We start from the raw sequence: 10,096 nt of genomic DNA, 5'->3' as shown, positions 1-10,096 counted from the left end.
GGTCTTTTGTTTTCATTGTGGAAGAACATGGATTTTGGGGTATTTTAAAGAGTGAATTTGGGATTTTCTATCAGAGATTTTGCAGTTTTTAAATAGGGAACACCAGAATTCCTGCTAATGAGGGAAGTGGCAGGACCCAGGCAGAGACGTGTGCTCAGGGCTGGCACCTGGGACACAGCTGGAGGTCGCTGACCTCCTTGCCACTTGGGGCCAGGAGAACATGCTTTGACAGGTCAAAGCAGGCCACCACACTGCAAACATCTTCCAGGCAATAGCTGCCAAGATGGCAGGGCAGCAGCAGACATGGCAGTAGTGCCACACAGAGGCCAACTATACAGCCACAGCCCACTGGCAGCTGGCAGTCCTCATTCAGCCATGCAGTCCCCATCCAGGTCTGGCAGGTGCGCACCCTTGGGGCCACATGCTGTTGCAGGTGGCAGCAGGTCACAGCCACGCAACAGCCCCCACTGTCAGACTGCTGCAATGGGTAGAAGGTGCAGGAAAGTCTTCTGAGAGCAATTAGCCCTGAGCTACTTGCCAGGGCAGCTTTTTATACTGCTGGGGACAGCACAGGTGTTGGCCCCAGGTTCTAGCTCCCCCTGGCTGCAGATTTGGGAAGAGCTGCATAGGGTTATTTTGACCCAAGTGACACAACTTGCCCCACACTAAAGTACTTGTCTGGGCATGTGCACTGAGGCAAAAATCCCTGGTCCAAATTTGTGTCATTCCTATTCAAGCTGCTGCAAGCACACATGCCTGCATGTGTGGACGCACCCACAGAGTCTTTTAGATGCAGTATGCACTGTATATGGTCCACTACATCACAGAGCCTTCCCTTGCAACCCATTAATTCCCTATCAGCCCTACTCAAAAACCCCACAAAGAGTTAAGTTCTGTATAGTGCCCTTCAGAAAGCACAGCACAACAAGATCAGTACCAGAACAGGGAGCATAAAAGTAGTCTTTAAAATAGAAAAATCTGACCTTTTGCCCTCAAATCTTTGAACTCAATTTTCATTTGCGGTAAGGCCTTTAGCACTAGCAGGGGATAGTGGTGGGAAATTAAAAATGCATTATATTACATCAATCTGCATTAAAGCTATTTAATATTGACAGAGCAGCGTATGTGGGTGTCCATGTAAATGAAAATCAGGTCTTTTATTCTCTCTTCTCAGGTGTCTTTCTCTTCCTGCATCAGCAGATGTTTCCTGTTTCTGCCATACATACATATATCATATTGCTCTTTCTTTAGCAGTAATGTAACTATGGAAGGGTGATCAGGACAGCAGCCCAAGCTGCAGACTTGGTGAGGAAGGGTGGGCAGAAAACTAATGGCACCCAGCTACCCTTTAGTATTTTATTGTAATCTCCTGTGTTTATCCTTAGTCCATGCCAGGTTCTGTCATTCCTTGTGATTCATTTGCTTCATTTCCAGGCTTCCTGCAATCCTTCTCACATGATCTTCCTAATGCCAAAGACCTCTTCGTTATGTTGCCAATACTTGCCTAGGTGTAGCACAACAAAAGGTTTGACTATTCCCTGATTCCTGCCACTTCCAAACCATGTATGTCTGCAGGTAAGCTCCAAACCTGACCAGTCTCTTATGGGCAGACATGAGTGGGGTATGCATGGGCTTGTCCTGACTAGGATATTCTGCTTCTGTATAGGCAAATGCAAGAGAAATTAGTGTTGAATGACTGACAAATTCATGAAAGTGATAAAGTTGAAACATATTAATTGTGTAGGAAACATTAAGAAGAGCAAGACTGATACAACAAAAAACACCAGTATCTAGATTCACATGAACACTTTGGCTTCTTTTGACAGTTTTCCGATGAAACAGGTAAACAACCATAACTTATAACAACGTGATTCCACTTGATGGAAACATTTGGTGCTGGCCATTGTTAGAGATAGGATTCTAAGTTAGAGGGTTCCTGATCTGATCTAGTATGGCAATCCTAACTGCTCCTACAGCAGAGACAGCAATTAGTAAAGGTAAGTATCCACCATAAAAAAATTGATGGTCAAAGCCATGAAGCGAGGGATATCCTCGATGTGGAAACAAGGTCATAACAGGCTGCTCTAGCTGACAGCTGCCATTGTAAGCTACATCTCTACAAGACATAACTGGTAACTACACATGCTCTGGCAACATAGCCTGCACCTCTTATCTCCTCCCACTCTTCCTACCTCAAATCACATAAACTAGTTTGAATTAAGGAGTTTCTAATTCCCTTCTGACCCCCTCTATACATTTCAGGTATTGTGCAATGAACAGGTTAATTGCACAATTACCTGGAGACCAGCTACACATGCAAAGTAACTACCACACAATAAAATACTCCACCTAGCTATGCAGTTAGACCTTTAAAATGTGTACTAACTTTACTGCTGGTTGCTAATGAGCTTTAATTTGCACATGTAGCAGGGTCTTCCTGCACTTGCGGTAAGGTATGATGGGATCTAATGTGCAATTGTATGAATTGTGCATTACATCCCATCATACCTTTAGACCTGTACATGTCAAGGGGGTCTCTGATTCACACTAGTGGAAGTGAACAGGGGTATAGGGGGCCTCTGATTCACACCTTTTCATCTTATTATACCAATGTACTAGGTATAAAAAGTAAGAGGCAGTCCATGACCTGGACTGTCTAAATAGAATATCTAAATATTCAACTCTGGCAAAAATAGATGGAAGAGGAAACCAAGAGCATAACAATTTACCTTAGGTTACAAATCATGTCAGTAGCAGATCCAGAAACTGCAGCCTAGAACCCTATATGACCTTGTAGCCCACTGACTTGCTTTTAGGATTTTATCCTAGCTTTTCTTGTAATAGAATAATCTGAAAGTTTTATATATGGGTTTTTTAGTTCATTGGAATATATTCCAAGACAAAAAAATTGATAAAAGTAGCATAAAAATGCTTACCATCCATTAGACCCCCACCCAGCGCATAAGACATTCAAATAAGTTCAATCAAGCCAATTTGCATACAGTGCACACAATAAGGGCACACAATTTGCACATTTTATTGTAAAGTAAAAGCACTTCTCATGTCAGCATTCAAAGCCTTTTAAAGCAAAGTTCCATGCACAGTGAGTATTTCACAGGAAAGACTGTAGGATAGATAGTATTCATAAAATACATTTTACCTAAATTGGTACTGTCTTTAGTAATAAACATGTCTGGAATAGATGTTGACAAGTGGAAATTATATTAAAAACCATGCATGAATTCAACATATTCAGGGCCATGTTACTGTCATTTCTATTTCTTATTATATCTTAGCCACCTAAATAAAGCACATTTGCCCTAAATTGAAATTTAAAATATTGAGCCCAACTCAACCCATTTTACTCATCTGCTTCTCCCAGTGACTTAAATGAGAATCTTATCTTAGAAGGGGCAGTAGGATCAGGCTGTTATTCATATAGGTATACAGCCAGCAAATGTCAAAGTCTTCGCCTCAATTTGAACATGTTTTCATACCAAAAATCCCCTAATTTTGTTTGTCAGGAGCTGGTAGAGCTACTATTTCTAAGCTTCAACCCTATTTACCTTTTAAAGAAATAATATTGAAGCACAGAAGCACATTAAGGGACAGATACTCAGATGGTGTACGCTGTCATAGTTCTATTGATGGCAAGATAATTATGACAATTTAAACCAATCAAAGACTTACCCTTACAGCTAATAGCATGAGTGCATGTGCATGGATGTATACTTGCACACACACATGCACATACATGTGTGAGCATGTGCATACAGACACAAGTCACACCTGAACTAAACACATTTTCCTCAAGTACATCATTGTTCTGGAATGCAAAGTTTGAAAAGCTTGCCATATAGAGAACAATTTTTCCTCATGATATTTGCGCTTATCATTCTGCAAATATACATAAATATAGAATCTGTGTTTGTGTGTTACACTAAGTTATTAATGTTGAATCTGTCTTAAATTCCGGGTGAGTCTACAGGATATAATGGATATGTCTACATATGCGCATTAACCCAATTTAAGGGGCATTAAGGGCACGTGTCTACACGTGCACACCCTTAATCTACCTTAAAAATGGTGAATTTAGGCTAATCCCACCTAAATTCAATACCTGCGTAAAGCAAGTATCAAATTTAGGCACAATTACAGTCCCGATTTCTTCTTCCACATAATCCTGTCCCCAACCAGTTTGTTCAGAGAGTTCTTGTTCCTGTCCCCTCCTGGAACCTCAGCCTAACTTCCTTCTCTCTCAACCTAACTTCCACCTGCTTTTCCCAATACTTACAATACTTGTCCCCACAGGGCCCCTTTGCTAATCATTGGGTACATCTACGCAAGCCATTAATGCACAGCAACAAACTGAAGACCTTATTGCTCCACAGCTTATTGCTCCTGAGAAGCTCCTGGGCACACTGTTTACACTTGCACCCAGACAGCAGTACATTGAGCCAGGTCACATCAACCCCAGGTAGCAGGGAGCCTCGGGGGGCAGCCTGCCAGCCCGGGGCTACTCTGACAGGGCTCAATGTGCTGTGGAGGGGCTGGCTGGGGCACAAGGATGTTTCCCTGGCAGGCACCCTCCTCACTGAAACACCATCATGCCTCAGCCACCTGGGTCAGTATCTACACATGCACTAAGCACAAAAAACTCTGTAGCAGGGTTGCAGAGTTTATAAATTTCTTGTGCCCAGATAATTCTGTTTCTCCCTCTGTATCTTCTTTCCTCATTACATTAGTGTTCTCTCCTTCCTCAGTTCCTTGTCACAGCCCTGCTAATTTTCCATGCCTCTTGCTCAATTTCTGCTATGGCTTCTCACATCTTGTTCCCAGACCCAATCTCTCCCTGCCCCAACTTCCAGCCCCAGATTCCCTCTCTTTCCACCACTCTCCAGACCCAGTTTTCATTCTCCCTCTTCAGGATCCTTGTCCTCAGTTCCTATGAGACACTGCTCCACCACATATGTATTGCACAAAACAAATTAAGCACTATGGGCATTTTTACACATGCTCTGAGGCAGGGAGGCAGGGGGGGACTTTAGTTAGAGCAGCTCTGAGCTGCTCTAACTAAAGCACCTGGAGAATCTCATGTATCATCATACCCATGCTTCAAAATGGTGGCAGGGACACTTTATCTAAAGCTCATCAAACAAGCTTTATTAAAGCACCCCCACTGCCATTTTGAAGTGTGGGGATACTGATGCATGAGATGCAGAGGCTGACTGGAGTGTGTTAATTGGCATGCTCCAGCAGACTCAATCAATCACCCCATTACTTTAGGTGAAAAGGAAAATAGGAATTTACAAAATAACTCCAGATTCAAGCCATTAAGATGAACCACAGAAGAACAATTCATAGAAAAATTCAGGGGGATTGACACAAAATCATCTGACATTTGAATAGGAATTAATTTAATCCTATGTATTTTCTGGGAAAATTTCGAGGCGAAGTTCATTTAGGAATGAATTTTTAAGGGAAATTTTTAGCTTACTTTTTATGGAGGTCAGTGGCACTGGAATTTTGGAATGGATATAACTTTAATTATAGTGGCAGAAGAGGGCAGTGCCATAACAAATGAACAAATGGGAATGATGCCAAGGATGAAGGCCAAATGGTTTGCCTCCCTCAGGAATCTTAAAGTAGAACAGTGTTTGCTGTGAAAATAGGATACATGACAGTAATTAGGGCTGTTGATAGGATGCTTTTTGGAGCTTTTTCCTTCCAAAACATTTTGCAATTTTAGTCAAGGCTATGCTGGAGAATTCTAAATACTGTAGACTGTCAGTCTGTTTATAAATTCCTCCAGGCTTTTTTTGACAGCCCATTCAGTAGTGCTGACCAACACAAATTATGTACATTTTTATGCCATTCAACTACTTGGCAATGTTTTATCAAGAAGGTTCATCTGATGAAACTGAAGTATTAACAACTAGCCAGTTTGGTTTATCTGTGTCATTATAAAGAGAAGAGCTTCAAAGAACCTTATGTGGCAGTAGAACAGGAAAATGAAAGCCTGGAAGCATTCATGTCTATTCTTGGCTCTGCCACTGCCTTATGTAATTTCAGGCAACTCATTCAACTTCTTTGTGCCACAACTTTCCTCATCTGCAAAACAAATCTAATACTGCATATCATGGGAAAGATATGCATGATAACAAGACAGCCTCCTGCTCCCTGAAAATTCAGCAACACCTCCTTTTCCATCCAAATGGAGAGGAAACAGGATGATTCTTTAGGAAGTTGGGCTGGATCATGGCCCTTGCTAAAACAGTTGCCAAAATGTGAAGTTGCCATAATGTAAAGTTGCCATAATGTCAGCTTAACTGGCTACTGGAAGATTTAGCTTAACTGGCTACTGGAAGGTTTAGCCATTGTGAAGGTCTTTATGATGTAGGATGGACTACCAAAGTGATCTCATCCTTTGGAAATTGGTACAGGTAGCATGCCCAGGGAGAAAGGATATGAGTGGAATATCTCTATGCCCAAAAGTGCCCTTTTAGGTCCATGCATTGCTGCAATGGGGAATTAGTCCAGCTCCTGAGCAGGCCTATAATCAAAGGCAATGGAAGTTAAGAAAGTACCCTTGCTTCATGGATTTGAGCTGTGTTGGGTACTACTCAGATGCTGATCTATACAGGGACAGTTATATAACATACAATTTTGCTAAGAAGGTTCTTTCATTGTAGATACCATTGGTAGAACATTTAACTATGGAAGCCAAGGGAGAATGTAATTTAATTTAATAGAAACCACCCTTGCTTAAAAAAGTTGTAGGGGAAGACAATTCTATTTAATAGAGGTGATAGCTTACAAATATCCATCATATTCCACAAATAAAAATAAAAAATACAGTGAAAAAGACGTTGAAAAAGACAGCGTATTCAACACAAATACACCTGCTTTCTATGTAGTACCCCATGCTATGGTATGACAGAAAAGAAACTAAAATCCTACTGTTAGGACCCACTTGCTTTTCTCCCTCTTCCTCTCCGTTGGATATGCACAGCCATCTTCAATAGCTCTGGTAGTAGTTACCGGCATGCCCCACTCCCCACTTCACCATGTAATGATCCTCAGCCCAGTTGTCAAACACAATTATTTCTCTGGGTAACAATATGAAAGGCAGCTGCAGCAAGCGTGGAGGTCAGGCAAAGCAGGCCACGGACGCTATGGCACCTGCCTCTTGCACGCAAAGACAGAACAAATTACAACATTTGTCGCCAAGGAACTAAGCTGCAGCACCATGTGGGATGGTCTCACAAGCACCATTTTCATCATGTGCACGGGTATATCTTTTCAAATCTAGAGCAGGGAACAGATGTTTCATCAAAAGACACATTTAAAATAAAGATAATTATGCAGTAAGAAGCTTAATTACATAGGATTATTCAGGTCCACTTAATTGCCTGACAGTCTGAGAGCCTCCCACATATTTGTGACAGAGGCACCCATCTCTTATTGGGTTACCAAACTCCTTGATTGTTTCAGGACAAATGTAGTTACTTAGTAATTCAGTTAATATCAATTCCTGATATCCGGCTGGAAGGAGGAAATGTAAGTAATCTTAGCGAGCAATAACATATTGTCTTATTCCTATAGGCATTGTATTCTGTTCCATAAAATATTAATAAGTTGAACTACTAAAACGGAAGCAAAACTGAATGCTATTATTGTAATAAACTTAGCTGAGCATTAATCATACTTGAAACATTTCAGCTATATTAAACAATAGAAAATCCTTTGATTAGGTTGACCAAATACCAAGGAAACCTGGGGATCACCTATTTTAAGGCCTTTATCTTGATCTTGCACTTGGCTTTCCATAAGTTGGTATCTCTTTCATCCCTGTCTCCATATACTCCCACATTCTGCTTGACTCATGACCAAAAGAATTTCAGTACCATAAAAAAGTGTACTAGTTTTTCTCCTCCTGTTACCAGGAAAAGTGTCTTTAAAAATCTGGTCACATCATTTCTGACTAAACCATAATGGGTGCATCTACATGAGGTGCCTTAATGCGCAGTAGCCTAGTTTACTGCACAGTAAGTGCACACATTTACACATGTGCATGCTTACTGAGCAATGAAAACCCTTAATTGTGTGTAATCTTGCTAACTGCAGGTAGCACATTTACACAGGATTAGTTACTGCACAGTAACAAATGTGTAGAAGTGACCTGGGAGCAAGTTTGCTCTCAAGTCTGCCCTGCCACTAGGGGGCTGGCCTCCAGCTAGCCCTAGGGCTCCAGGCTGGCAGCCTCTCCTGGCCCAGAGCTGGGCTGCCTCTATGGCAGCCCCTGCTTCAGGCTTTAAAAGCCTGCAGACATTTTGAGCTACAGCATTTGAGCCCTGGGGAATACCACCAGGGAGCCTTAGGGCACTCCAGGCCCCTGTGTCCCCCCTGGGCAGGCCACAGCCTAGCTGTGCCAGCCTGTCTGCACCCCCATGCAGCTGCCAGGACTATGCCATCCAGGCCCACAGGGTGCTGCAGGCTGCTGTAGCCTCTGGGCAGGCCAGTCAGTCAGTCCCCCAGGCCCAGCTTCAGGCAGCTTCTGGCCAGTAGGGCCAGCTTCATCTGCCCACAGCGCACATCCAGCAGCCTGTCTGGAGCCTGCAGGTGCTGTGGGGCATTGCCTCTCCCACATGGCTGCCAGTCCCATGCCATTCCCCTGCACTGGGCGTTGAGGCCTGGCAGCACTGGGACAGCCACCCAGACAGCCAGTGCAGAATCCCAGATGGCATCGTTCCCACCCAGACCTTTGCCCATACCTGTGCTTACCACCCAAGGTCCCATCTGGTCCAAAGAGGAGACTAGCAACTTCATGGTGCAATGAGGTGAGGTGGAGGTGCATTGCCAGTTCAAATGGGGCGGGCACTCCAATGGCCACATCTATGGCGTACTATCAAGCCAGATGCCAGAGCACAGACACAACCAGTCAGCACAGCAGTGCCACATAAAGGTAAAGGGCTTGCAGGCATAGTGGATCACCGTGACTGACCACTATTGCCAGTCCAGTGGTGCCCGTAAGTCCACGCCTTTTATGAGGCAACTGCATACCATCCTTGTGCCCTGGGACACAGGCTGCAGCCATGCTGTCTACAGCAGCATGGGTGGCCTGCCTGAGTCCCTGCCCCAGCCTTGCACCACCAGTGACACATTACCAGAGGAGGGCCCCTTGGATGTTCAGCAGCCCATCCTGCTGAGCTCCCTGGCTGTAGTCTCCAGGTGGTCAGTGTGGTAGGCCAGCAGTGCTAGCACAGTGGGAGCATGGGGCACTGGTCATCACTACTAGGGGCAGAGGCTGGAGCAGCCATAGTGCAAGGAGGCAGAGGCAGTGAAGAGAGTGCTGCCATGTGCTGTTCTTGTGCTGGGCACACTGCTCCTGGCCAGGGAAGTGACTAGCCAAAAAGCAGGGAGCAGGGCTGTATGTTGAAAAGGGCTGCCAGCTGCTGGCAGCTGCAGCTGGAGCCTGGAGCCCCCCTAGTGGTGGCAGGGGCCCATTGCAGGGCTGCAGGAAGTTGGGTGCTAAGAGCAGCAAATTTACTGCCTAGTCCTTGCATGAGTAGAAGCCTGTCTTGGAGCACTTAATCGGCAAAGGTTTATACCTGAGTAAACTGAGCCAAGATCAAATGCACATGTAGACTTGCCCATTGTGTATTTTATAACTACCTATGACACAACTATTTTAAACCATTAAAGAGTAAAGATGGTCAGGAATTTTTATAGCAAATGCTGATTTGTCAAAAACAAATGGTTTCTCCCCTTCCCCCCGCTCCTCCCTCTCCCCCTCCCCCTTTTAGTTTTAATTAACTTATCTTGAAAGACAGGCAGGGTTCCTATGGGAGTTTTAGGGAGCCCAAGCTTCCAGAGCCCACAGCTTTGGGGAAGCTGTAACATGCAGACTGCCTTGAGACTAGGGAACCCAGTGCTTCTGTAGCTTTAGGATAGCTCTGCCATACCAGTTGCCTTAGAGTTAGGGGCCCAAAGAACTGACAGGTTCCCCACCATGAACCCAGCTTAAATTGGCATGACTTCTACGCTTTTTTCTATGCTGTGGGGAGCCTGGTAGCTCTGAAAGCCCAGTCCATGA

At 44.0% G+C, this 10,096-nt stretch overlaps 2 long non-coding RNA genes across 2 annotated transcripts in view; one reads left to right on the top strand and one right to left on the bottom strand.

The window, feature by feature from the left end:
• Nucleotides 1-2,341, top strand: part of LOC109297195 — a 9,757-nt gene extending 7,416 nt beyond the window's left edge. The window contains exons 2-3 of the long non-coding RNA XR_002097234.1: nucleotides 672-676; nucleotides 2,263-2,341. This is a non-coding gene — a long non-coding RNA (uncharacterized LOC109297195). The remainder of the gene's footprint in view (nucleotides 1-671; nucleotides 677-2,262) is intronic.
• LOC109297194 overlaps nucleotides 1-10,096 on the bottom strand; it is an 83,493-nt gene that overhangs the window by 71,245 nt on the left and 2,152 nt on the right. The gene's annotated exons all lie outside the window — the stretch shown is intronic.

Source organism: Gavialis gangeticus, unplaced genomic scaffold (genome assembly GCF_001723915.1).
Source record: "Gavialis gangeticus isolate Ggan-Ray unplaced genomic scaffold, GavGan_comp1, whole genome shotgun sequence".
Classification (NCBI taxonomy): domain Eukaryota; kingdom Metazoa; phylum Chordata; order Crocodylia; family Gavialidae; genus Gavialis; species Gavialis gangeticus.
Note: the sequence above shows the minus strand (reverse complement) of the source record. Positions and strands in the feature narration are given on the sequence as shown.